This window comes from Argiope bruennichi, chromosome 10, assembly GCF_947563725.1.
Source record: "Argiope bruennichi chromosome 10, qqArgBrue1.1, whole genome shotgun sequence".
Taxonomy (NCBI): domain Eukaryota; kingdom Metazoa; phylum Arthropoda; class Arachnida; order Araneae; family Araneidae; genus Argiope; species Argiope bruennichi.
The window spans coordinates 35,576,146-35,590,428 of record NC_079160.1 but is presented as its reverse complement, the minus strand read 5'-3'; the positions used below and the strand labels follow the sequence as shown (position 1 = coordinate 35,590,428).

At 43.7% G+C, this 14,283-nt stretch overlaps 78 non-coding genes across 78 annotated transcripts; all 78 read right to left on the bottom strand.

Moving 5' to 3' along the window:
* Window positions 1-507: 507 nt before the first annotated feature.
* Trnat-ugu (transfer RNA threonine (anticodon UGU)) lies at window positions 508-580 on the bottom strand. Its single transcript has one exon. It is a non-coding gene; the product is annotated as a tRNA-Thr (tRNA).
* An 88-nt stretch (window positions 581-668) lies between these two features.
* Trnat-ugu (transfer RNA threonine (anticodon UGU)) lies at window positions 669-741 on the bottom strand. Its single transcript has one exon. It is a non-coding gene; the product is annotated as a tRNA-Thr (tRNA).
* An 88-nt stretch (window positions 742-829) lies between these two features.
* On the bottom strand, window positions 830-902 carry Trnat-ugu (transfer RNA threonine (anticodon UGU)). Its single transcript has one exon. It is a non-coding gene; the product is annotated as a tRNA-Thr (tRNA).
* Window positions 903-1,006: 104 nt separating this feature from the next.
* Window positions 1,007-1,079, bottom strand: Trnat-ugu (transfer RNA threonine (anticodon UGU)). Its single transcript has one exon. It is a non-coding gene; the product is annotated as a tRNA-Thr (tRNA).
* Window positions 1,080-1,183: 104 nt separating this feature from the next.
* Trnat-cgu (transfer RNA threonine (anticodon CGU)) lies at window positions 1,184-1,256 on the bottom strand. Its single transcript has one exon. It is a non-coding gene; the product is annotated as a tRNA-Thr (tRNA).
* Window positions 1,257-1,343: 87 nt separating this feature from the next.
* On the bottom strand, window positions 1,344-1,416 carry Trnat-ugu (transfer RNA threonine (anticodon UGU)). Its single transcript has one exon. It is a non-coding gene; the product is annotated as a tRNA-Thr (tRNA).
* An 88-nt stretch (window positions 1,417-1,504) lies between these two features.
* On the bottom strand, window positions 1,505-1,577 carry Trnat-cgu (transfer RNA threonine (anticodon CGU)). Its single transcript has one exon. It is a non-coding gene; the product is annotated as a tRNA-Thr (tRNA).
* Window positions 1,578-1,664: 87 nt separating this feature from the next.
* Window positions 1,665-1,737, bottom strand: Trnat-ugu (transfer RNA threonine (anticodon UGU)). The gene has a single exon. It is a non-coding gene; the product is annotated as a tRNA-Thr (tRNA).
* A 241-nt stretch (window positions 1,738-1,978) lies between these two features.
* On the bottom strand, window positions 1,979-2,051 carry Trnat-ugu (transfer RNA threonine (anticodon UGU)). Its single transcript has one exon. It is a non-coding gene; the product is annotated as a tRNA-Thr (tRNA).
* An 88-nt stretch (window positions 2,052-2,139) lies between these two features.
* Trnat-ugu (transfer RNA threonine (anticodon UGU)) lies at window positions 2,140-2,212 on the bottom strand. The gene has a single exon. It is a non-coding gene; the product is annotated as a tRNA-Thr (tRNA).
* Window positions 2,213-2,299: 87 nt separating this feature from the next.
* Trnat-ugu (transfer RNA threonine (anticodon UGU)) lies at window positions 2,300-2,372 on the bottom strand. The gene has a single exon. It is a non-coding gene; the product is annotated as a tRNA-Thr (tRNA).
* Window positions 2,373-2,458: 86 nt separating this feature from the next.
* Window positions 2,459-2,531, bottom strand: Trnat-ugu (transfer RNA threonine (anticodon UGU)). The gene has a single exon. It is a non-coding gene; the product is annotated as a tRNA-Thr (tRNA).
* An 86-nt stretch (window positions 2,532-2,617) lies between these two features.
* On the bottom strand, window positions 2,618-2,690 carry Trnat-cgu (transfer RNA threonine (anticodon CGU)). Its single transcript has one exon. It is a non-coding gene; the product is annotated as a tRNA-Thr (tRNA).
* An 87-nt stretch (window positions 2,691-2,777) lies between these two features.
* Window positions 2,778-2,850, bottom strand: Trnat-cgu (transfer RNA threonine (anticodon CGU)). The gene has a single exon. It is a non-coding gene; the product is annotated as a tRNA-Thr (tRNA).
* An 87-nt stretch (window positions 2,851-2,937) lies between these two features.
* On the bottom strand, window positions 2,938-3,010 carry Trnat-ugu (transfer RNA threonine (anticodon UGU)). Its single transcript has one exon. It is a non-coding gene; the product is annotated as a tRNA-Thr (tRNA).
* Window positions 3,011-3,098: 88 nt separating this feature from the next.
* Trnat-ggu (transfer RNA threonine (anticodon GGU)) lies at window positions 3,099-3,171 on the bottom strand. Its single transcript has one exon. It is a non-coding gene; the product is annotated as a tRNA-Thr (tRNA).
* Window positions 3,172-3,259: 88 nt separating this feature from the next.
* Trnat-ugu (transfer RNA threonine (anticodon UGU)) lies at window positions 3,260-3,332 on the bottom strand. Its single transcript has one exon. It is a non-coding gene; the product is annotated as a tRNA-Thr (tRNA).
* An 88-nt stretch (window positions 3,333-3,420) lies between these two features.
* On the bottom strand, window positions 3,421-3,493 carry Trnat-ugu (transfer RNA threonine (anticodon UGU)). Its single transcript has one exon. It is a non-coding gene; the product is annotated as a tRNA-Thr (tRNA).
* An 86-nt stretch (window positions 3,494-3,579) lies between these two features.
* On the bottom strand, window positions 3,580-3,652 carry Trnat-ugu (transfer RNA threonine (anticodon UGU)). The gene has a single exon. It is a non-coding gene; the product is annotated as a tRNA-Thr (tRNA).
* Window positions 3,653-3,739: 87 nt separating this feature from the next.
* Window positions 3,740-3,812, bottom strand: Trnat-ugu (transfer RNA threonine (anticodon UGU)). The gene has a single exon. It is a non-coding gene; the product is annotated as a tRNA-Thr (tRNA).
* Window positions 3,813-4,053: 241 nt separating this feature from the next.
* Trnat-ugu (transfer RNA threonine (anticodon UGU)) lies at window positions 4,054-4,126 on the bottom strand. The gene has a single exon. It is a non-coding gene; the product is annotated as a tRNA-Thr (tRNA).
* Window positions 4,127-4,214: 88 nt separating this feature from the next.
* Window positions 4,215-4,287, bottom strand: Trnat-ugu (transfer RNA threonine (anticodon UGU)). The gene has a single exon. It is a non-coding gene; the product is annotated as a tRNA-Thr (tRNA).
* Window positions 4,288-4,374: 87 nt separating this feature from the next.
* Trnat-ugu (transfer RNA threonine (anticodon UGU)) lies at window positions 4,375-4,447 on the bottom strand. The gene has a single exon. It is a non-coding gene; the product is annotated as a tRNA-Thr (tRNA).
* Window positions 4,448-4,533: 86 nt separating this feature from the next.
* Window positions 4,534-4,606, bottom strand: Trnat-ugu (transfer RNA threonine (anticodon UGU)). The gene has a single exon. It is a non-coding gene; the product is annotated as a tRNA-Thr (tRNA).
* Window positions 4,607-4,692: 86 nt separating this feature from the next.
* Window positions 4,693-4,765, bottom strand: Trnat-cgu (transfer RNA threonine (anticodon CGU)). Its single transcript has one exon. It is a non-coding gene; the product is annotated as a tRNA-Thr (tRNA).
* An 87-nt stretch (window positions 4,766-4,852) lies between these two features.
* On the bottom strand, window positions 4,853-4,925 carry Trnat-cgu (transfer RNA threonine (anticodon CGU)). The gene has a single exon. It is a non-coding gene; the product is annotated as a tRNA-Thr (tRNA).
* An 87-nt stretch (window positions 4,926-5,012) lies between these two features.
* Window positions 5,013-5,085, bottom strand: Trnat-ugu (transfer RNA threonine (anticodon UGU)). Its single transcript has one exon. It is a non-coding gene; the product is annotated as a tRNA-Thr (tRNA).
* Window positions 5,086-5,173: 88 nt separating this feature from the next.
* Trnat-ggu (transfer RNA threonine (anticodon GGU)) lies at window positions 5,174-5,246 on the bottom strand. Its single transcript has one exon. It is a non-coding gene; the product is annotated as a tRNA-Thr (tRNA).
* Window positions 5,247-5,334: 88 nt separating this feature from the next.
* On the bottom strand, window positions 5,335-5,407 carry Trnat-ugu (transfer RNA threonine (anticodon UGU)). The gene has a single exon. It is a non-coding gene; the product is annotated as a tRNA-Thr (tRNA).
* An 88-nt stretch (window positions 5,408-5,495) lies between these two features.
* Trnat-ugu (transfer RNA threonine (anticodon UGU)) lies at window positions 5,496-5,568 on the bottom strand. The gene has a single exon. It is a non-coding gene; the product is annotated as a tRNA-Thr (tRNA).
* Window positions 5,569-5,654: 86 nt separating this feature from the next.
* Window positions 5,655-5,727, bottom strand: Trnat-ugu (transfer RNA threonine (anticodon UGU)). Its single transcript has one exon. It is a non-coding gene; the product is annotated as a tRNA-Thr (tRNA).
* Window positions 5,728-5,814: 87 nt separating this feature from the next.
* Window positions 5,815-5,887, bottom strand: Trnat-ugu (transfer RNA threonine (anticodon UGU)). The gene has a single exon. It is a non-coding gene; the product is annotated as a tRNA-Thr (tRNA).
* Window positions 5,888-5,990: 103 nt separating this feature from the next.
* On the bottom strand, window positions 5,991-6,063 carry Trnat-cgu (transfer RNA threonine (anticodon CGU)). Its single transcript has one exon. It is a non-coding gene; the product is annotated as a tRNA-Thr (tRNA).
* An 87-nt stretch (window positions 6,064-6,150) lies between these two features.
* On the bottom strand, window positions 6,151-6,223 carry Trnat-cgu (transfer RNA threonine (anticodon CGU)). Its single transcript has one exon. It is a non-coding gene; the product is annotated as a tRNA-Thr (tRNA).
* Window positions 6,224-6,310: 87 nt separating this feature from the next.
* Window positions 6,311-6,383, bottom strand: Trnat-ugu (transfer RNA threonine (anticodon UGU)). The gene has a single exon. It is a non-coding gene; the product is annotated as a tRNA-Thr (tRNA).
* Window positions 6,384-6,471: 88 nt separating this feature from the next.
* Window positions 6,472-6,544, bottom strand: Trnat-ggu (transfer RNA threonine (anticodon GGU)). Its single transcript has one exon. It is a non-coding gene; the product is annotated as a tRNA-Thr (tRNA).
* Window positions 6,545-6,632: 88 nt separating this feature from the next.
* On the bottom strand, window positions 6,633-6,705 carry Trnat-ugu (transfer RNA threonine (anticodon UGU)). Its single transcript has one exon. It is a non-coding gene; the product is annotated as a tRNA-Thr (tRNA).
* A 249-nt stretch (window positions 6,706-6,954) lies between these two features.
* Trnat-ugu (transfer RNA threonine (anticodon UGU)) lies at window positions 6,955-7,027 on the bottom strand. The gene has a single exon. It is a non-coding gene; the product is annotated as a tRNA-Thr (tRNA).
* Window positions 7,028-7,131: 104 nt separating this feature from the next.
* Window positions 7,132-7,204, bottom strand: Trnat-cgu (transfer RNA threonine (anticodon CGU)). Its single transcript has one exon. It is a non-coding gene; the product is annotated as a tRNA-Thr (tRNA).
* Window positions 7,205-7,291: 87 nt separating this feature from the next.
* Trnat-ugu (transfer RNA threonine (anticodon UGU)) lies at window positions 7,292-7,364 on the bottom strand. Its single transcript has one exon. It is a non-coding gene; the product is annotated as a tRNA-Thr (tRNA).
* Window positions 7,365-7,452: 88 nt separating this feature from the next.
* Trnat-ggu (transfer RNA threonine (anticodon GGU)) lies at window positions 7,453-7,525 on the bottom strand. Its single transcript has one exon. It is a non-coding gene; the product is annotated as a tRNA-Thr (tRNA).
* An 86-nt stretch (window positions 7,526-7,611) lies between these two features.
* On the bottom strand, window positions 7,612-7,684 carry Trnat-ugu (transfer RNA threonine (anticodon UGU)). Its single transcript has one exon. It is a non-coding gene; the product is annotated as a tRNA-Thr (tRNA).
* An 86-nt stretch (window positions 7,685-7,770) lies between these two features.
* Window positions 7,771-7,843, bottom strand: Trnat-cgu (transfer RNA threonine (anticodon CGU)). Its single transcript has one exon. It is a non-coding gene; the product is annotated as a tRNA-Thr (tRNA).
* An 87-nt stretch (window positions 7,844-7,930) lies between these two features.
* Trnat-cgu (transfer RNA threonine (anticodon CGU)) lies at window positions 7,931-8,003 on the bottom strand. Its single transcript has one exon. It is a non-coding gene; the product is annotated as a tRNA-Thr (tRNA).
* An 87-nt stretch (window positions 8,004-8,090) lies between these two features.
* Window positions 8,091-8,163, bottom strand: Trnat-ugu (transfer RNA threonine (anticodon UGU)). The gene has a single exon. It is a non-coding gene; the product is annotated as a tRNA-Thr (tRNA).
* Window positions 8,164-8,249: 86 nt separating this feature from the next.
* On the bottom strand, window positions 8,250-8,322 carry Trnat-ugu (transfer RNA threonine (anticodon UGU)). Its single transcript has one exon. It is a non-coding gene; the product is annotated as a tRNA-Thr (tRNA).
* A 244-nt stretch (window positions 8,323-8,566) lies between these two features.
* Trnat-ugu (transfer RNA threonine (anticodon UGU)) lies at window positions 8,567-8,639 on the bottom strand. Its single transcript has one exon. It is a non-coding gene; the product is annotated as a tRNA-Thr (tRNA).
* An 86-nt stretch (window positions 8,640-8,725) lies between these two features.
* On the bottom strand, window positions 8,726-8,798 carry Trnat-cgu (transfer RNA threonine (anticodon CGU)). The gene has a single exon. It is a non-coding gene; the product is annotated as a tRNA-Thr (tRNA).
* An 87-nt stretch (window positions 8,799-8,885) lies between these two features.
* On the bottom strand, window positions 8,886-8,958 carry Trnat-cgu (transfer RNA threonine (anticodon CGU)). Its single transcript has one exon. It is a non-coding gene; the product is annotated as a tRNA-Thr (tRNA).
* Window positions 8,959-9,045: 87 nt separating this feature from the next.
* On the bottom strand, window positions 9,046-9,118 carry Trnat-ugu (transfer RNA threonine (anticodon UGU)). The gene has a single exon. It is a non-coding gene; the product is annotated as a tRNA-Thr (tRNA).
* Window positions 9,119-9,204: 86 nt separating this feature from the next.
* Trnat-ugu (transfer RNA threonine (anticodon UGU)) lies at window positions 9,205-9,277 on the bottom strand. The gene has a single exon. It is a non-coding gene; the product is annotated as a tRNA-Thr (tRNA).
* Window positions 9,278-9,363: 86 nt separating this feature from the next.
* Trnat-ugu (transfer RNA threonine (anticodon UGU)) lies at window positions 9,364-9,436 on the bottom strand. The gene has a single exon. It is a non-coding gene; the product is annotated as a tRNA-Thr (tRNA).
* A 244-nt stretch (window positions 9,437-9,680) lies between these two features.
* On the bottom strand, window positions 9,681-9,753 carry Trnat-ugu (transfer RNA threonine (anticodon UGU)). The gene has a single exon. It is a non-coding gene; the product is annotated as a tRNA-Thr (tRNA).
* Window positions 9,754-9,841: 88 nt separating this feature from the next.
* Window positions 9,842-9,914, bottom strand: Trnat-cgu (transfer RNA threonine (anticodon CGU)). The gene has a single exon. It is a non-coding gene; the product is annotated as a tRNA-Thr (tRNA).
* An 87-nt stretch (window positions 9,915-10,001) lies between these two features.
* On the bottom strand, window positions 10,002-10,074 carry Trnar-ucu (transfer RNA arginine (anticodon UCU)). The gene has a single exon. It is a non-coding gene; the product is annotated as a tRNA-Arg (tRNA).
* Window positions 10,075-10,160: 86 nt separating this feature from the next.
* Window positions 10,161-10,233, bottom strand: Trnat-ugu (transfer RNA threonine (anticodon UGU)). Its single transcript has one exon. It is a non-coding gene; the product is annotated as a tRNA-Thr (tRNA).
* An 88-nt stretch (window positions 10,234-10,321) lies between these two features.
* On the bottom strand, window positions 10,322-10,394 carry Trnat-ugu (transfer RNA threonine (anticodon UGU)). The gene has a single exon. It is a non-coding gene; the product is annotated as a tRNA-Thr (tRNA).
* Window positions 10,395-10,480: 86 nt separating this feature from the next.
* Trnat-ugu (transfer RNA threonine (anticodon UGU)) lies at window positions 10,481-10,553 on the bottom strand. Its single transcript has one exon. It is a non-coding gene; the product is annotated as a tRNA-Thr (tRNA).
* Window positions 10,554-10,657: 104 nt separating this feature from the next.
* On the bottom strand, window positions 10,658-10,730 carry Trnat-cgu (transfer RNA threonine (anticodon CGU)). The gene has a single exon. It is a non-coding gene; the product is annotated as a tRNA-Thr (tRNA).
* An 87-nt stretch (window positions 10,731-10,817) lies between these two features.
* Trnat-ugu (transfer RNA threonine (anticodon UGU)) lies at window positions 10,818-10,890 on the bottom strand. Its single transcript has one exon. It is a non-coding gene; the product is annotated as a tRNA-Thr (tRNA).
* Window positions 10,891-10,976: 86 nt separating this feature from the next.
* On the bottom strand, window positions 10,977-11,049 carry Trnat-ugu (transfer RNA threonine (anticodon UGU)). The gene has a single exon. It is a non-coding gene; the product is annotated as a tRNA-Thr (tRNA).
* An 88-nt stretch (window positions 11,050-11,137) lies between these two features.
* Window positions 11,138-11,210, bottom strand: Trnat-ugu (transfer RNA threonine (anticodon UGU)). Its single transcript has one exon. It is a non-coding gene; the product is annotated as a tRNA-Thr (tRNA).
* Window positions 11,211-11,298: 88 nt separating this feature from the next.
* Window positions 11,299-11,371, bottom strand: Trnat-ugu (transfer RNA threonine (anticodon UGU)). Its single transcript has one exon. It is a non-coding gene; the product is annotated as a tRNA-Thr (tRNA).
* Window positions 11,372-11,457: 86 nt separating this feature from the next.
* On the bottom strand, window positions 11,458-11,530 carry Trnat-cgu (transfer RNA threonine (anticodon CGU)). The gene has a single exon. It is a non-coding gene; the product is annotated as a tRNA-Thr (tRNA).
* Window positions 11,531-11,617: 87 nt separating this feature from the next.
* On the bottom strand, window positions 11,618-11,690 carry Trnat-cgu (transfer RNA threonine (anticodon CGU)). The gene has a single exon. It is a non-coding gene; the product is annotated as a tRNA-Thr (tRNA).
* Window positions 11,691-11,777: 87 nt separating this feature from the next.
* Trnat-ugu (transfer RNA threonine (anticodon UGU)) lies at window positions 11,778-11,850 on the bottom strand. The gene has a single exon. It is a non-coding gene; the product is annotated as a tRNA-Thr (tRNA).
* A 244-nt stretch (window positions 11,851-12,094) lies between these two features.
* On the bottom strand, window positions 12,095-12,175 carry Trnat-cgu (transfer RNA threonine (anticodon CGU)). Its single transcript has one exon. It is a non-coding gene; the product is annotated as a tRNA-Thr (tRNA).
* Window positions 12,176-12,253: 78 nt separating this feature from the next.
* Window positions 12,254-12,326, bottom strand: Trnat-ugu (transfer RNA threonine (anticodon UGU)). Its single transcript has one exon. It is a non-coding gene; the product is annotated as a tRNA-Thr (tRNA).
* Window positions 12,327-12,414: 88 nt separating this feature from the next.
* Trnat-cgu (transfer RNA threonine (anticodon CGU)) lies at window positions 12,415-12,487 on the bottom strand. Its single transcript has one exon. It is a non-coding gene; the product is annotated as a tRNA-Thr (tRNA).
* Window positions 12,488-12,574: 87 nt separating this feature from the next.
* Window positions 12,575-12,647, bottom strand: Trnat-ugu (transfer RNA threonine (anticodon UGU)). Its single transcript has one exon. It is a non-coding gene; the product is annotated as a tRNA-Thr (tRNA).
* Window positions 12,648-12,733: 86 nt separating this feature from the next.
* Trnat-ugu (transfer RNA threonine (anticodon UGU)) lies at window positions 12,734-12,806 on the bottom strand. Its single transcript has one exon. It is a non-coding gene; the product is annotated as a tRNA-Thr (tRNA).
* Window positions 12,807-12,894: 88 nt separating this feature from the next.
* On the bottom strand, window positions 12,895-12,976 carry Trnat-ugu (transfer RNA threonine (anticodon UGU)). The gene has a single exon. It is a non-coding gene; the product is annotated as a tRNA-Thr (tRNA).
* Window positions 12,977-13,062: 86 nt separating this feature from the next.
* On the bottom strand, window positions 13,063-13,135 carry Trnat-cgu (transfer RNA threonine (anticodon CGU)). The gene has a single exon. It is a non-coding gene; the product is annotated as a tRNA-Thr (tRNA).
* An 87-nt stretch (window positions 13,136-13,222) lies between these two features.
* Trnat-cgu (transfer RNA threonine (anticodon CGU)) lies at window positions 13,223-13,295 on the bottom strand. The gene has a single exon. It is a non-coding gene; the product is annotated as a tRNA-Thr (tRNA).
* Window positions 13,296-13,382: 87 nt separating this feature from the next.
* Window positions 13,383-13,455, bottom strand: Trnat-ugu (transfer RNA threonine (anticodon UGU)). Its single transcript has one exon. It is a non-coding gene; the product is annotated as a tRNA-Thr (tRNA).
* Window positions 13,456-13,858: 403 nt separating this feature from the next.
* On the bottom strand, window positions 13,859-13,931 carry Trnat-ugu (transfer RNA threonine (anticodon UGU)). The gene has a single exon. It is a non-coding gene; the product is annotated as a tRNA-Thr (tRNA).
* An 88-nt stretch (window positions 13,932-14,019) lies between these two features.
* Window positions 14,020-14,092, bottom strand: Trnat-cgu (transfer RNA threonine (anticodon CGU)). The gene has a single exon. It is a non-coding gene; the product is annotated as a tRNA-Thr (tRNA).
* Window positions 14,093-14,179: 87 nt separating this feature from the next.
* On the bottom strand, window positions 14,180-14,252 carry Trnat-ugu (transfer RNA threonine (anticodon UGU)). Its single transcript has one exon. It is a non-coding gene; the product is annotated as a tRNA-Thr (tRNA).
* Between the last annotated feature and the right edge of the window lie 31 nt (window positions 14,253-14,283).

Below are 14,283 nucleotides of genomic sequence, written 5' to 3'. Positions count from 1 at the left end.
TTCTCAAGAATATCACATTACTGGATTACCCTTTTGATGATACTAATACTATAGCACAGCGACAGATATGAGAATATTTGAATGCATGCAAAGTTGAAAGCCTGTCTATAGTCGTGGCCGAGCGGTTAGTGCAATGGGTTTGTAATCCATTGGAAATTTCCTGCGTAAGTTTGAATCATATTGTAAATGTCTTTATTATTATTCTTTAATTCTTAATTATCTTACCTTCTTTGAATATCATTTGATTTCCCGAGTTTTTGAAAACTTCAATTAAATACTTATATTATATCCTGATTTTAATTCTCTTTCAGCAAAATATTGAAGACCCAAGAGGAAAGAGAAACATTGACCACCATCAGTGAAGATTGAACTCATGACCCCTGATTTACAAGATCAGTGCTCTCAGCACTGAGCTATGGTGGCTACGTCTGACCTGAAGCAAAAAAAAAAAAAACTTTTTACAAATGACATCCGAACCGGTAAAAGGGAATGAACACGCTATTCTCTAGCCACCAGTGAGGACTTAACCCACGACTCCTGGTTTACAAGACCAGTGCTCTAACCACTGAGCTATGGTGGCTACGTTAGCACCTTCGCCCCTGAAGCAAAGATAAACTTTTTACAAATGACATCCACACACGTAAAAGTGAAGAAATACGCTATACTCTAGACACCAGTGAGGATTGAACTCACGACCCCTGGTTTACAAGACCAGTGCTCTAACCACTGAGCTATAGTGGCTACGTTAGCAACTTCGCCCCTGAAGCAAAGATAAACTTTTTACAAATGACATCCACTCACATAAAAGTGAAAAAACACGCTATGCTCTAGCCACCAGTGAGGATTGAACTCACGACCCCTGGTTTACAAGACCAGTGCTCTAACCACTGAGCTATAGTGGCCACTGAGCTATAGTGGCTACGTTAGCACCTTCGCCCTGAAGGAAAGATAAACTTTTTACAAATGACATCCACACACGTAAAAGTGAAAAAATACGCTATGCTCTTGCCACCAGTGAGGATTGAACTCACGACCCCTGGTTTACAAGACCAGTGCTCTAACCACTGAGCTATAGTGGCCACTGAGCTATAGTGGCTACGTTAGCACCTTCGCCCTGAAGGAAAGATAAACTTTTTACAAATGACATCCACACACGTAAAAGTGAAAAAATAGGCTATGCTCTAGCCACCAGTGAGGATTGAACTCACGACCCCTGGTTTACGAGACCAGTGCTCTAACCACTGAGCTAAAGTGGCTACGTTAGCACCTTCGCCCTGAAGCAAAGATAAACGTTTTACAAATGATATCCACACACGTAAAAGTGAAAAAATACGCTATGCTCTAGCCACCAGTGAGGATTGAACTCACGACCCCTGGTTTACAAGACCAGTGCTCTAACCACACAGCTATAGTGGCTACGTTAGCACCTTCGCCCCTGAAGCAAAGATAAACTTTTTACAAATGACATCCACACACGTAAAAGTGAAAAAATACGCTATGCTCTAGCCACCATTGAGGATTGAACTCACGACCCCTGGTTTACGAGACCAGTGCTCTAACCACTGAGCTATGATGGCTACGTTAGCACCTTCGCCCCTGAAGCAAAGATAAACTTTTTACAATGACATCCACACACGTAAAAGTGAAAAAATACGCTATGCCCTAGCCACCAGTGAGGATTGAACTCACGACACCTGGTTTACAAGACCAGCGCTCTAACCACTGAGCTATAGTGGCCACGTTAGCACCTTCTCCCTGAAGCAAAGATAAACTTTTTACAATGACATCCACACACGTAAAAGTGAAAAAATACGCTTTGCTCTAGCATGTGAGGATTGAACTCATGACCCCTGGTTTACAAGACCAGTGCTCTAACCACTGACGTTAGTGGCTACGTTAGCACCTTCTCCCTGAAGCAAAGATAAACTTTTTACAATGACATCCACACACGTAAAAGTGAAAAAATACGCTATGCTCTAGCCACCAGTGAGGATTGAACTCACGACCCCTGGTTTACAAGACCAGTGCTCTAACCACAGAGCTATAGTGGCTACATTAGCACCTTCGCCCCTGAAGCAAAGATAAACTTTTTACAAATTACATCCACACACGTAAAAGTGAAAAAATACGCTATGCTGTAGCCACTAGTGAGGATTGAACTCACGACCCCTGGTTTACAAGACCAGTGCTCTAACCACTGAGCTATAGTGGCTACGTTAGCACCTTCGCCCTGAAGCAAAGATAAACTTTTTACAAATGATATCCACACACGTAAAAGTGAAAAAATACGCTATGCTCTAGCCACCAGTGAGGATTGAACTCACTAACAATGGTTTACAAGACCAGTGCTCTAACCACTGAGCTATAGTGGCTACGTTAGCACCTTCTCCCTGAAGCAAAGATAAACTTTTTACAATGACATCCACACACGTAAAAGTGAAAAATTACGCTATGCTCTAGCCACCAGGGAGGATTGAACTCACGACACCTGGTTTACAAGACCAGTGCTCTAACCACTGAGCTATAGTGGCTACGTTAGCACCTTCTCCCTGAAGCAAAGATAAACTTTTTACAAATGACTTTCACACACGTAAAAGTGAAAGAAAACGCTATGCGTAGCCACCAGTGAGGATTGAACTCAGGACCCCTGGTTTACGAGACCAGTGCTCTAACCACTGAGCTATAGTGGCTACGTTAGCACCTTCGCCCTGAAGCAAAGATAAACTTTTTACAAATGACATCCACACACGTAAAAGTGAAAAAATACGCTTTGCTCTAGCCACCAGTGAGGATTGAACTCACTACCCCTGGTTTACGAGACCAGTGCTCAAACCACTGAGCTAAAGTGGCTACGTTAGCGCCTTCGCCCTGAAGCAAAGATAAACGTTTTACAAATGATATCCACACACGTAAAAGTGAAGAAATACGCTATACTCTAGACACCAGTGAGGATTGAACTCACGACCCCTGGTTTACAAGACCAGTGCTCTAACCACTGAGCTATAGTGGCTACGTTAGCAACTTCGCCCCTGAAGCAAAGATAAACTTTTTACAAATGACATCCACTCACATAAAAGTGAAAAAACACGCTATGCTCTAGCCACCAGTGAGGATTGAACTCACGACCCCTGGTTTACCAGAACAGTGTTCTAACCACTGAGCTATAGTGGCTACGTTAGCACCTTCACCCCTGAAGCAAAGATAAACTTTTTACAAATGACATCCACGCACGTAAAAATGTAAAAATACTTTATGCTCTAGCCACCACTGAGGATTGAACTCACGACCCCTGATTTACAAGACCAGTGCTCTAACCACTGAGCTATGGTGGCTACGTTAGCACCTTCGCCCCTGAAGCAAAGATAAACTTTTTACAAATGACATCCACACATATAAAAGTGAAAAAATACGCTATGCTCTAGCCACCAGAGAGGATTGAACTCACGACCTCTGGTTTACAAGACCAGTGCTCTAACCACTGAGCTATAGTGGCTACATTTAACCTTCGCCCTAAAGCAAAGATAAACTTTTTACAAATGACATCCACACACGTAAAAGTGAAAAAATACGCTATGCTCTTGCCACCAGTGAGGATTGAACTCACGACCCCTGGTTTACAAGACCAGTGCTCTAACCACTGAGCTATAGTGGCTACGTTAGCACCTTCGCCCTGAAGGAAAGATAAACTTTTTACAAATGACATCCACACATATAAAAGTGAAAAAATACGCTATGCTCTAGCCACCAGTGAGGATTGAACTCACGACACCTGGTTTACAAGACCAGCGCTCTAACCACTGAGCTATAGTGGCCACGTTAGCACCTTCTCCCTGAAGCAAAGATAAACTTTTTACAATGACATCCACACACGTAAAAGTGAAAAAATACGCTTTGCTCTAGCATGTGAGGATTGAACTCATGACCCCTGGTTTACAAGACCAGTGCTCTAACCACTGACGTTAGTGGCTACGTTAGCACCTTCTCCCTGAAGCAAAGATAAACTTTTTACAATGACATCCACACACGTAAAAGTGAAAAAATACGCTATGCTCTAGCCACCAGTGAGGATTGAACTCACGACCCCTGGTTTACAAGACCAGTGCTCTAACCACAGAGCTATAGTGGCTACATTAGCACCTTCGCCCCTGAAGCAAAGATAAACTTTTTACAAATTACATCCACACACGTAAAAGTGAAAAAATACGCTATGCTGTAGCCACTAGTGAGGATTGAACTCACGACCCCTGGTTTACAAGACCAGTGCTCTAACCACTGAGCTATAGTGGCTACGTTAGCACCTTCGCCCTGAAGCAAAGATAAACTTTTTACAAATGATATCCACACACGTAAAAGTGAAAAAATACGCTATGCTCTAGCCACCAGTGAGGATTGAACTCACTAACAATGGTTTACAAGACCAGTGCTCTAACCACTGAGCTATAGTGGCTACGTTAGCACCTTCTCCCTGAAGCAAAGATAAACTTTTTACAATGACATCCACACACGTAAAAGTGAAAAATTACGCTATGCTCTAGCCACCAGGGAGGATTGAACTCACGACACCTGGTTTACAAGACCAGTGCTCTAACCACTGAGCTATAGTGGCTACGTTAGCACCTTCTCCCTGAAGCAAAGATAAACTTTTTACAAATGACTTTCACACACGTAAAAGTGAAAGAAAACGCTATGCGTAGCCACCAGTGAGGATTGAACTCAGGACCCCTGGTTTACGAGACCAGTGCTCTAACCACTGAGCTATAGTGGCTACGTTAGCACCTTCGCCCTGAAGCAAAGATAAACTTTTTACAAATGACATCCACACACGTAAAAGTGAAAAAATACGCTTTGCTCTAGCCACCAGTGAGGATTGAACTCACTACCCCTGGTTTACGAGACCAGTGCTCAAACCACTGAGCTAAAGTGGCTACGTTAGCGCCTTCGCCCTGAAGCAAAGATAAACGTTTTACAAATGATATCCACACACGTAAAAGTGAAGAAATACGCTATACTCTAGACACCAGTGAGGATTGAACTCACGACCCCTGGTTTACAAGACCAGTGCTCTAACCACTGAGCTATAGTGGCTACGTTAGCAACTTCGCCCCTGAAGCAAAGATAAACTTTTTACAAATGACATCCACTCACATAAAAGTGAAAAAACACGCTATGCTCTAGCCACCAGTGAGGATTGAACTCACGACCCCTGGTTTACCAGAACAGTGTTCTAACCACTGAGCTATAGTGGCTACGTTAGCACCTTCACCCCTGAAGCAAAGATAAACTTTTTACAAATGACATCCACGCACGTAAAAATGTAAAAATACTTTATGCTCTAGCCACCACTGAGGATTGAACTCACGACCCCTGATTTACAAGACCAGTGCTCTAACCACTGAGCTATGGTGGCTACGTTAGCACCTTCGCCCCTGAAGCAAAGATAAACTTTTTACAAATGACATCCACACATATAAAAGTGAAAAAATACGCTATGCTCTAGCCACCAGAGAGGATTGAACTCACGACCTCTGGTTTACAAGACCAGTGCTCTAACCACTGAGCTATAGTGGCTACATTTAACCTTCGCCCTAAAGCAAAGATAAACTTTTTACAAATGACATCCACACACGTAAAAGTGAAAAAATACGCTATGCTCTTGCCACCAGTGAGGATTGAACTCACGACCCCTGGTTTACAAGACCAGTGCTCTAACCACTGAGCTATAGTGGCTACGTTAGCACCTTCGCCCTGAAGGAAAGATAAACTTTTTACAAATGACATCCACACACGTAAAAGTGAAAAAATACGGTATGCTCTTGCCACCAGTGAGGATTGAACTCACGACCCCTGGTTTACAAGACCAGTGCTCTAACCACTGAGCTATAGTGGCCACTGAGCTATAGTGGCTACGTTAGCACCTTCGCCCTGAAGCAAAGATAAACTTTTTACAAATGACTTTCACACACGTAAAAGTGAAAGAAAACGCTATGTGTAGCCACCAGTGAGGATTGAACTCACGACCCCTGGTTTACGAGACCAGTGCTCTAACCACTGAGCTATAGTGGTTACGTTAGCACCTTCGCCCTGAAGCAAAGATAAACTTTTTACAAATGACATCCACACACGTAAAAGTGAAAAAATACGCTTTGCTCTAGCCACCAGTGAGGATTGAACTCACTACCCCTGGTTTACGAGACCAGTGCTCAAACCACTGAGCTAAAGTGGCTACGTTAGCGCCTTCGCCCTGAAGCAAAGATAAACGTTTTACAAATGATATCCACACACGTAAAAGTGAAGAAATACGCTATACTCTAGACACCAGTGAGGATTGAACTCACGACCCCTGGTTTACAAGACCAGTGCTCTAACCACTGAGCTATAGTGGCTACGTTAGCAACTTCGCCCCTGAAGCAAAGATAAACTTTTTACAAATGACATCCACTCACATAAAAGTGAAAAAACACGCTATGCTCTAGCCACCAGTGAGGATTGAACTCACGACCCCTGGTCTACCAGAACAGTGTTCTAACCACTGAGCTATAGTGGCTACGTTAGCACCTTCACCCCTGAAGCAAAGATAAACTTTTTACAAATGACATCCACGCACGTAAAAATGTAAAAATACTTTATGCTCTAGCCACCACTGAGGATTGAACTCACGACCCCTGATTTACAAGACCAGTGCTCTAACCACTGAGCTATGGTGGCTACGTTAGCACCTTCGCCCCTGAAGCAAAGATAAACTTTTTACAAATGACATCCACACATATAAAAGTGAAAAAATACGCTATGCTCTAGCCAGTAGCGAGGATTGAACTCACGACCCCCGGGGTACGAGACCAGTGCTCTAACCACTGAGCTATGATGGCTGCGTTAGCACCTTCGCCCCTGAAGCAAAGATAAACTATTTACAAATGACATCCACACACGTAAAAGTGAAGAAATACGCTATGCTCTAGCCACCAGAGAGGATTGAACTCACGACCCCTGGTTTACAAGACCAGTGCTCTAACCACTGAGCTATAGTGGCCACTGAGCTATAGTGGCTACGTTAGCACCTTCGCCCTGAAGGAAAGATAAACTTTTTACAAATGACATCCACACACGTAAAAGTGAAAAAATACGCTATGCTCTAGCCACCAGTGAGGATTGAACTCACTACCCCTGGTTTACGAGACCAGTGCTCAAACCACTGAGCTAAAGTGGCTACGTTAGCGCCTTCGCCCTGAAGCAAAGATAAACGTTTTACAAATGATATCCACACACGTAAAAGTGAAGAAATACGCTATACTCTAGACACCAGTGAGGATTGAACTCACGACCCCTGGTTTACAGGACCAGTGCTCTAACCACTGAGCTATAGTGGCTACGTTAGCAACTTCGCCCCTGAAGCAAAGATAAACTTTTTACAAATGACATCCACTCACATAAAAGTGAAAAAACACGCTATGCTCTAGCCACCAGTGAGGATTGAACTCACGACCCCTGGTTTACCAGAACAGTGTTCTAACCACTGAGCTATAGTGGCTACGTTAGCACCTTCTCCCTGAAGCAAAGATAAACTTTTTACAATGACATCCACACACGTAAAAGTGAAAAAATACGCTATGCTCTAGCCACTAGTGAGGATTGAACTCACGACCCCTGGTTTACAAGACCATTGCTCTAACCACTGAGCTATAGTGGCTACGTTAGCACCTTCGCCCTGAAGCAAAGATAAACTTTTTACAAATGACTTTCACACACGTAAAAGTGAAAGAAAACGCTATGTGTAGCCACCAGTGAGGATTGAACTCACGACCCCTGGTTTACGAGACCAGTGCTCTAACCACTGAGCTATAGTGGCTACGTTAGCACCTTCGCCCTGAAGCAAAGATAAACTTTTTACAAATGACATCCACACACGTAAAAGTGAAAAAATACGCTTTGCTCTAGCCACCAGTGAGGATTGAACTCACTACCCCTGGTTTACGAGACCAGTGCTCAAACCACTGAGCTAAAGTGGCTACGTTAGCGCCTTCGCCCTGAAGCAAAGATAAACGTTTTACAAATGATATCCACACACGTAAAAGTGAAAAAATACGCTATGCTCTAGCCACCAGTGAGGATTGAACTCACTAACCCTGGTTTACAAGACCAGTGCTCTAACCACTGAGCTATAGTGGCTACGTTAGCACCTTCTCCCTGAAGCAAAGATAAACTTTTTACAATGACATCCACACACGTAAAAGTGAAAAAATACGCTATGCTCTAGCCACCAGTGAGGATTGAACTCACTAACCCTGGTTTACAAGACCAGTGCTCTAACCACTGAGCTATAGTGGCTACGTTAGCACCTTCTCCCTGAAGCAAAGATAAACTTTTTACAATGACATCCACACACGTAAAAGTGAAAAATTACGCTATGCTCTAGCCACCAGTGAGGATTGAACTCACGACACCTGGTTTACAAACCAGTGCTCTAACCACTGAGCTATAGTGGCTACGTTAGCACCTTCTCCCTGAAGCAAAGATAAACTTTTTACAATGACATCCACACACGTAAAAGTGAAAAAATACGCTATGCTGTAGCCACTAGTGAGGATTGAACTCACGACCCCTGGTTTACAAGACCATTGCTCTAACCACTGAGCTATAGTGGCTACGTTAGCACCTTCGCCCTGAAGCAAAGATAAACTTTTTACAAATGACTTTCACACACGTAAAAGTGAAAGAAAACGCTATGTGTAGCCACCAGTGAGGATTGAACTCACGACCCCTGGTTTACGAGACCAGTGCTCTAACCACTGAGCTATAGTGGCTACGTTAGCACCTTCGCCCTGAAGCAAAGATAAACTTTTTACAAATGACATCCACACACGTAAAAGTGAAAAAATACGCTTTGCTCTAGCCACCAGTGAGGATTGAACTCACTACCCCTGGTTTACGAGACCAGTGCTCAAACCACTGAGCTAAAGTGGCTACGTTAGCGCCTTCGCCCTGAAGCAAAGATAAACGTTTTACAAATGATATCCACACACGTAAAAGTGAAAAAATACGCTATGCTCTAGCCACCAGTGAGGATTGAACTCACTAACCCTGGTTTACAAGACCAGTGCTCTAACCACTGAGCTATAGTGGCTACTTTAGCACCTTCTCCCTGAAGCAAAGATAAACTTTTTACAATGACATCCACACACGTAAAAGTGAAAAATTACGCTATGCTCTAGCCACCAGTGAGGATTGAACTCCCGACACCTGGTTTACAAGACCAGTGCTCTAACCACTGAGCTATAGTGGCTACGTTAGCACCTTCTCCCTGAAGCAAAGATAAACTTTTTACAATGACATCCACACACGTAAAAGTGAAAAAATACGCTATGCTCTAGCCACCAGTGAGGATTGAACTCACTAACCCTGGTTTACAAGACCAGTGCTCTAACCACTGAGCTATAGTGGCTACGTTAGCACCTTCTCCCTGAAGCAAAGATAAACTTTTTACAATGACATCCACACACGTAAAAGTGAAAAATTACGCTATGCTCTAGCCACCAGTGAGGATTGAACTCACGACACCTGGTTTACAAACCAGTGCTCTAACCACTGAGCTATAGTGGCTACGTTAGCACCTTCTCCCTGAAGCAAAGATAAACTTTTTACAATGACATCCACACACGTAAAAGTGAAAAAATACGCTATGCTCTAGCCACCAGTGAGAATTGAACTCACGACCCCTGGTTTACAAGACCAGTGCTCTAACCACAGAGCTAAAGTGGCTACGTTAGCACCTTCGCCCCTGAAGCAAAGATAAACTTTTTACAAATGACATCCACACACGTAAAAGTGAAAAAATACGCTATGCTCTAGCCACCATTGAGGATTGAACTCACGACCCCTGGTTTACGAGACCAGTGCTCTAACCACTGAGCTATGATGGCTACGTTAGCACCTTCGCCCCTGAAGCAAAGATAAACTTTTTACAATGACATCCACACACGTAAAAGTGAAAAAATACGCTATGCTCTAGCCACCAGTGAGGATTGAACTCACGACACCTAATTTAGAAGACCATTGCTCTAACCACTGAGCTATAGTGGCTACGTTAGCACCTTCTCCCTGAAGCAAAGATAAACTTTTTACAATGACATCCACACACGTATAAGTGAAAAAATACGCTATGCTCTAGCCACCAGTGAGGATTGAACTCACGACCCCTGGTTTACAAGACCAGTGCTCTAACCACAGAGCTATAGTGGCTACATTAGCACCTTCGCCCCTGAAGCAAAGATAAACTTTTTACAAATTACATCCACACACGTAAAAGTGAAAAAATACGCTATGCTGTAGCCACTAGTGAGGATTGAACTCACGCCCCCTGGTTTACAAGACCATTGCTCTAACCACAGAGCTATAGTGGCTACGTTAGCACCTTCGCCCTGAAGCAAAGATAAACTTTTTACAAATGACTTTCACACACGTAAAAGTGAAAGAAAACGCTATGTGTAGCCACCAGTGAGGATTGAACTCACGACCCCTGGTTTACAAGACCAGTGCTCTAACCACTGAGCTATAGTGGCCACTGAGCTATAGTGGCTACGTTAGCACCTTCGCCCTGAAGGAAAGATAAACTTTTTACAAATGACATCCACACACGTAAAAGTGAAAAAATAGGCTATGCTCTAGCCACCAGTGAGGATTGAACTCACGACCCCTGGTTTACGAGACCAGTGCTCTAACCACTGAGCTAAAGTGGCTACGTTAGCACCTTCGCCCTGAAGCAGAGATAAACGTTTTACAAATGATATCCACACACGTAAAAGTGAAAAAATACGCTATGCTCTAGCCACCAGTGAGGATTGAACTCACGACCCCTGGTTTACAAGACCAGTGCTCTAACCACTGAGCTATAGTGGCTACGTTAGCACCTTCGCCCTGAAGCAAAGATAAACTTTTTACAATGACATCCACACACGTAAAAGTGAAAAAATACGCTATGCTCTAGCCACCAGTGAGGATTGAACTCACGACCCCTGGTTTACAAGACCAGTGCTCTAATCACAGAGCTATAGTGGCTACGTTAGCACCTTCGCCCCTGAAGCAAAGATAAACTTTTTACAAATGACATCCACACACGTAAAAGTGAAAAAATACGCTATGCTCTAGCCACCAGTGAGGATTGAACTCACGACCCCTGGTTTACAAGACCAGTGCTCTAACCACAGAGCTATAGTGGCTACATTAGCACCTTCGCCCCTGAAGCAAAGATAAACTTTTTACAAATTACATCCACACACGTAAAAGTGAAAAAATACGCTATGCTGTAGCCACTAGTGAGGATTGAACTCACGCCCCCTGGTTTACAAGACCATTGCTCTAACCACTGAGCTATAGTGGCTACGTTAGCACCTTCGCCCTGAAGCAAAGATAAACTTTTTACAAATGACTTTCACACACGTAAAAGTGAAAGAAAACGCTATGTGTAGCCACCAGTGAGGATTGAACTCACGACCCCTGGTTTACGAGACCAGTGCTCTAACCACTGAGCTATAGTGGCTACGTTAGCACCTTCGCCCTGAAGCAAAGAGAAACTTTTTACAAATGACATCCACACACGTAAAAGTGAAAAAATACGCTTTGCTCTAGCCACCAGTGAGGATTGAACTCACTACCCCTGGTTTACGAGACCAGTGCTCAAACCACTGAGCTAAAGTGGCTACGTGAGCGCCTTCGCCCTGAAGCAAAGATAAACGTTTTACAAATGATATCCACACACGTAAAAGTGAAAAAATACGCTATGCTCTAGCCACCAGTGAGGATTGAACTCACTACCCCTGGTTTACAAGACCAGTGCTCTAACCACTGAGCTATAGTGGCTACGTTAGCACCTTCTCCCTGAAGCAAAGATAAACTTTTTACAATGACATCCACACACGTAAAAGTGAAAAAATACGCTATGCTCTAGCCACCATTGAGGATAGAACTCACGACCCCTGGTTTACAAGACCAGTGCTCTAACCACAGAGCTATAGTGGCTACGTTAGCGCATTCGCCCCTGAAGCAAAGATAAACTTTTTACAAATGACATCCACACACGTAAATGTGAAAAAATACGCTTTGCTCTAGCATGTGAGGATTGAACTCATGACCCCTGGTTTACGAGACCAGTGCTCTAACCACTGAGCTATAGTGGCTACGTTAGCACCTTCTCCCTGAAGCAAAGATAAACTTTTTACAATGACATCCACACACGTAAAAGTGAAAAAATACGCTATGCTCTAGCCACCAGTGAGGATTGAACTCACGACCCCTGGTTTACAAGACCAGTGCTCTAACCACAGAGCTAAAGTGGCTACGTTAGCACCTTCGCCCCTGAAGCAAAGATAAACTTTTTACAAATGACATCCACACACGTAAAAGTGAAAAAATACGCTATGCTCTAGCCACCATTGAGGATTGAACTCACGACCCCTGGTTTACGTGACCAGTGCTCTAACCACTGAGCTATGATGGCTACGTTAGCACCTTCGCCCCTGAAGCAAAGATAAACTTTTTACAATGACATCCACACACGTAAAAGTGAAAAAATACGCTATGCTCTAGCCACCAGTGAGGATTGAACTCACGACACCTGGTTTACAAAAACAGTGCTCTAACCACTGAGCTATAGTGGCTACGTTAGCACCTTCTCCCTGAAGCAAAGATAAACTTTTTACAATGACATCCACACACGTAAAAGTGAAAAAATACGCTATGCTCTAGCCACCAGTGAGGATTGAACTCACGACCCCTGGTTTACAAGACCAGTGCTCTAACTACAGAGCTACAGTGGCTACATTAGCACCTTCGCCCCTGAAGCAAAGAGAAACTTTTTACAAATTACATCCACACACGTAAAAGTGAAGAAATACGCTATGCTCTAGCCACCAGAGAGGATTGAACTCACGAAACTCACGCCCCCTGGTTTACAAGACCATTGCTCTAACCACTGAGCTATAGTGGCTACGTTAGCACCTTCGCCCTGAAGCAAAGATAAACTTTTTACAAATGACTTTCACACACGTAAAAGTGAAAGAAAACGCTATGTGTAGCCACCAGTGAGGATTGAACTCACGACCCCTGGTTTACGAGACCAGTGCTCTAACCACTGAGCTATAGTGGCTACGTTAGCACCTTCGCCCTGAAGCAAAGAGAAACTTTTTACAAATGACATCCACACACGTAAAAGTGAAAAAATACGCTTTGCTCTAGCCACCAGTGAGGATTGAACTCACTACCCCTGGTTTACGAGACCAGTGCTCAAACCACTGAGCTAAAGTGGCTACGTGAGCGCCTTCGCCCTGAAGCAAAGATAAACGTTTTACAAATGATATCCACACACGTAAAAGTGAAAAAATACGCTATGCTCTAGCCACCAGTGAGGATTGAACTCACTACCCCTGGTTTACAAGACCAGTGCTCTAACCACTGAGCTATAGTGGCTACGTTAGCACCTTCTCCCTGAAGCAAAGATAAACTTTTTACAATGACATCCACACACGTAAAAGTGAAAAAATACGCTATGCTCTAGCCACCATTGAGGATAGAACTCACGACCCCTGGTTTACAAGACCAGTGCTCTAACCACAGAGCTATAGTGGCTACGTTAGCGCCTTCGCCCCTGAAGCAAAGATAAACTTTTTACAAATGACATCCACACACGTAAATGTGAAAAAATACGCTTTGCTCTAGCATGTGAGGATTGAACTCATGACCCCTGGTTTACGAGACCAGTGCTCTAACCACTGAGCTATAGTGGCTACGTTAGCACCTTCTCCCTGAAGCAAAGATAAACTTTTTACAATGACATCCACACACGTAAAAGTGAAAAAATACGCTATGCTCTAGCCACCAGTGAGGATTGAACTCACGACCCCTGGTTTACAAGACCAGTGCTCTAACCACAGAGCTAAAGTGGCTACGTTAGCACCTTCGCCCCTGAAGCAAAGATAAACTTTTTACAAATGACATCCACACACGTAAAAGTGAAAAAATACGCTATGCTCTAGCCACCATTGAGGATTGAACTCACGACCCCTGGTTTACGTGACCAGTGCTCTAACCACTGAGCTATGATGGCTACGTTAGCACCTTCGCCCCTGAAGCAAAGATAAACTTTTTACAATGACATCCACACACGTAAAAGTGAAAAAATACGCTATGCTCTAGCCACCAGTGAGGATTGAACTCACGACCCCTGGTTTACAAGACCAGTGCTCTAACCACAGAGCTATAGTGGCTACATTAGCACCTTCGCCCCTGAAGCAAAGA